This window comes from Acanthopagrus latus, chromosome 20, assembly GCF_904848185.1.
Source record: "Acanthopagrus latus isolate v.2019 chromosome 20, fAcaLat1.1, whole genome shotgun sequence".
Lineage (NCBI taxonomy): Eukaryota > Metazoa > Chordata > Actinopteri > Spariformes > Sparidae > Acanthopagrus > Acanthopagrus latus.
The window spans coordinates 22,149,773-22,154,475 of NC_051058.1; the positions used below are offsets into that span (position 1 = coordinate 22,149,773).

The following is a 4,703-nucleotide window of genomic DNA, read 5'->3' on the forward strand; positions in this document are numbered from 1 at the left end:
ATGTTCGGAAAGAAAACATCAGCTTAACTTTTCTTTAAAAACATAAAAAGTTCTTGTCTCCAGCTCACATTCATCTCATCAGATGCTTCATGAACTCTGGATATTAAAGTGGCTAATGGAACGATTTGATATGTTTGATTAGTTGCACTCGATGGTCTCAAGAAGAAAACAGTGTTCTCATATTTCTTCTAGGTGACTTAAAAAGATCCAAACAGAACAATTCTGACACAAAAGAAGAAAAATCTAATTATCAAAACTTCCATCAAAATTCCAATCAACTTCAATTTTGACTTTGTGACACTTGATCATTATTGATGGGGCTGTAAATATTGTTTTCCTGCAGTCGCCTCAGTGGTTAGATCGAAGAGGTTCATGTTCTGCTGGTGTTCTGTGATCCAGTTCCAGCAGTGCCAACCCGAAACCAGTGGTCTGGTTCTGAAGTGCTAACAGCCTCCGTACGTGTGTTATCTGACCACACTTTTGTTTTCATCTGCTACTTCCAGACAAAAATTGACGGACGACTTCATTATAAAATGATTCAACGATCAATTTAAGCTCATTTGAAAAAACAACATGAAGCAGCGACACACTTGTTCGCCGCGATGCGACCGTCAGACGGCGTCCATCACCATGATGTTGAAGCTTTTGTTCAAGAAGTTACATAATGTTGCTGCGGTGACGTCACAGTGATCCGTTCCCATGACAGACGTGATGCTGGGGTTCCCTGGAAGGTTTGTAAAAGGATTAATGTGTACAAAGTAAAATTAAAACCTCATTAATCACTCATCCACTTATTATCCCGCTTGCCAACTTGGACTCTGCTCACGCTGTCGAGTCAGCACGACACCAAGAACAAACACTCGCTGAAGTCGAGTGTCGGCACCGATCCTGGTTATTCCTGCTGTTTCCAATATGTAATGAAATTAAAGACATCTTTGTCTTTTTCCACCTTTTGTCTCTAATTCTTGTTCTCTTCTTGTTTTTATTTCAGCTCTCTGCCGCTGGTTGAACCGCCGAGCAGCAGTTTTTGTTCTCCGTATTCAAAGCGCCACTTTTTCTGATTCACAATAAATATCCTTCTGTAAAGAGAAACGTTTATACAACCTAGAAACACAACAGGCCGTTCAGCAGCTGACAAAGAGAGCAGCTTTCTGCCACCCGGCTGCGCTGAGCTGAGCTGTTCAAACTTCTGCACAGTAATATGTTAAGTTTTTCATTAAACTTCAAACAAAATGCTGCAGAAAACTTTAAACGGTCTTCAACAGAATACAACCCGGTTCTCATCCTTGACATTTAAGACGACTTCCTCTCAGAAACACACAGCTCACATCACACTCTTAACATTAAGAAAGTAAATCGAACAGCTCTGCATACAGTTTTTTCCAAGTAAAATCCAATTATATTCAATTTACCGAAACATTAAAAGTTACAGCTTTACCAGTGCTCGGGTGTGTTTTTTTTATAGAAACGCATCAGCCGGAGACCTTCAGGCTTTGTGATTTTCTCCTCTGTAGTCGTTTCTGAATGGAAATTTCTTTGCTAAGGTTTTTTTTTTTTTTTTTTTTAAATGAACTTTAGTTGCCGGACAAGTTCGCTTCCTTTATCTCCACTGTAGCCTGAAGGACGGCTTCATGCTGGGAAAAAACTTGGCGTGTTGGAGAGAAAAGGTTCTGAAGCACCAGAACCTCCCACAGATCCGAGCGTGTGAATGAGCACTCGGGGCTTTAATAGGAGCTGTCCGCCAGAAGTGGTGCTGAACCGCTGATTGGAAGGCAGGGAAAAAAAAAAACAGCTTTTCTTTCTGTGAATATTTCAGGGTGCACTTTAACCCACACGGTGAAAATTGGCCAGCTTTTTTATCATGGACTGAGCACCTTCAAGCCTTATTTATTAATTTTTTTTTTTTTTTTAAAGTTAACAATGGATCAAATGAAAAGGCTGGTTTATCGAACCGACAGAGAATAATCACCCGGCTCTGCAGACTCCTGTGGGCCCTGCAGAGCCTCGTCCTCGACTCTGGATCTTTCGAAGTGGCTCATTATTGATTCATCTGTTGATAGTTTTCTGTCCATTACGACCAACAGTTAAAAACCCACAAAATAATCAGAAAAGCTGGGAAAGAAACAGATTTATTCTCATATTCTCTTTAAAGCGACATGATGTGATGTTTTAAATCTCCAACAGCTTCACGGTCGTGTTGATGGTGCAGATCACGACCTTACAAACGTGTTTACTTCTACATATTATGATATAATTTGTTTGTAGTTAGCTTCTACGTTACGTCTGACAAACTGTTCCACACCTGGGGTTTGTAATTACAACAGCGGTGTCGCAGAAAATGACAATTTCTATGTAGTATTGATTTAAAAGCTGCCACCAACTGTATTTTGTTCCATAGCTACTGTTAGCTTGTTAGCTCAGTTAGCCGTGCAGCTAGAGAAGAGAAGGAGAAGGAACAGAAGGGGGGGCTAGCTGGTTAGCATGCTAACTTCAGCAGGTGTCTCAGCAACATAACACAGAATTTTTTAACATAATTTCAAAACTGTTTTATTGATAATTAGCATCAGTTAATGAAGGTTTTAGACTAATGTGTAAGTTCCTACACATTGCACTTTTAATAAAAAAAAACAGTTACCACCAATAATATAAATATATCTTTATTATTATTATTATTATTATTATTATTATTATTATTATCATTTAAGTTGATACACAAAGTTGGAGTAAGAAGGAGGTGGATGAAACATGACGCCACTGGTTCATCTCATCATTAACTGTCTGTTAATCAATTAATTGATTATCAGACTAATCATTTCAGCTCGACTCATTTACGAAAGCAGCAGGCGATGCTAATAGATGCTAATGCTAACACATTCACTCCAAATGACAGGATGTGCTTATTTGCGTGTCTTCAGCTCGCTCTGCTGCCCCCACATGGCGAAGAGAATGAATTACATCAGCTTTAAAGTCATAAATTATGAGCACACACACTTATCGGTTGTCTTTATATTGAAAATGATAAAAAGAAGAAAGGTTAACCAGAGGTGGATTTAATTATGTTGAAGTGTTTCTCTGCTTCTTCCTCAGTTTGTTTGGAGGCTGTTTCCACCTGCAGCCCTCAGACATTTATATCTTTTGACCTGATGAGTAGAAAAAAAAAAAAGAAAAAAAAAAGCACCTGGTGTTATTTCAAATCGGACCGGCGGCCTCTTCACATGGTCGACAGAGAGTTGTGCATATTCCATATCAGGCGAGTTATTAATCCTCGCCTCGTGCTTTTAGATTAGGGTCAACAGAGTTGATTTCTCCTCGCGCAGGTTAGCGAGAGAAACGAGGAAAAACAAGGAGAGCGAGCGAAAAACCGGGAGAGAGGAGAGATGAAAGCACACCAACAGCTGTAATTTCTCACGGTTGCATATCCTGGAACATTCATACATATACATATATTCATGCGCAGCGTATGAATATATGCAGAGAGGTCACCGCTCGCTACATGAGAAACAATTATTGCCTCTCTGACTGTTCTGCTCTGTGTGGAATCAGCCTACAGATTTTTATGAAGGAAAACACTCGTTGAAATAAAGGCTCGTGTCAGAGACGCTCCGAATTATTCCTGCTGAGTCCGATGTTATTCTTTATTTCATCCGTATGAGAGCGAAATTCATCTGATTGTTGATTTCCGTCGCTTCAGTTCATGGAGGATGTGTCGCACAGGAGAGGAGACATCTGTTGATTTTGTTTAAAAGCCATAAAGCTTTTTTCCTTTTGTTTTCTTCGCCGTCAGTGTTTAGTAAATGTTGTAAACGTTGTTGTGTGTAAAGATCTTGAAAGTTATAAAGGTCCAAACCAATGGAGCTACAAACTGTGTAGTTAAGGAGAAAACTCTGAATATTAACGAGGTAATAACACAAACACAACCTCAGGTATATTTATGTTTCCCATGACTGAATAAACAAGCTGTTCTCAGAGGAAAATAAGCTCCCACAACACTGTTTGTTTACATGTGGCGGACCCTGCCACCTTTCTAGCTTCAGAGTAAAACAGTATAATATTCTGTCGTCCTTTAAGGTCAGTTTGTTTATTCTGTTTATTCAGTGACATGAAGACAAAGAGAACGGTTGTTTATTTAGTTTCTTTGGGCGTAAAAAAAAAAAAAAAAAAGAAAAATCAGATAATGAAACTACATAAAAACAACGGAGTGCTCCTTTAAAAAAAAAAAAAAACACCCTAACGTACAAGTTGACAGGTTGTACGAAATAAAGAAAATATTTCTATACATTTATTTATTTTGAATGAACAAGATGTTCTCAGAGGGATATAAGGCCCCCAGGTGGCAGGGTCCGCCACATATAAACAAAGTACGACGCTATAAAATGTTTCGTCCTTTAAGGTCCGTTTGTTCGTTCAGTTTGTTCGCGACATAAATAATCAGAAGATGTTTCTTAAAGAGGCAGGAGCTGAAGCTTCTCCAGCAGTGAGCCAGAATAAAAACTCCAACGTTGCATTTCTGTTTCAAAATGTCTGAAAACCATCCAGACATTTGCTCGAATGAGAGAACAACATGTGCATCAGGATCCATCTGGAGCACCACCGGGGTTTGCAGACTGATTACTGGGCAGCTAATCGGGGGGAGGGAGGGTGTAACATGTGGTCCAGCGGTCCTCTACCTGCAGGACGGGTTATCGATCAGCGCAGACTTTGCA

The 4,703-nt window shown here is 39.6% G+C and overlaps 1 long non-coding RNA gene across 1 annotated transcript; it reads left to right on the top strand.

Annotated features, from left to right (window-relative positions):
- The first annotated feature begins 517 nt into the window (after nt 1–517).
- Nucleotides 518–1,442, top strand: LOC119009341. The gene is made up of 2 exons (XR_005071696.1): nt 518–731; nt 992–1,442. It is a non-coding gene; the product is annotated as an uncharacterized LOC119009341 (long non-coding RNA).
- Nucleotides 1,443–4,703: the final 3,261 nt, after the last annotated feature.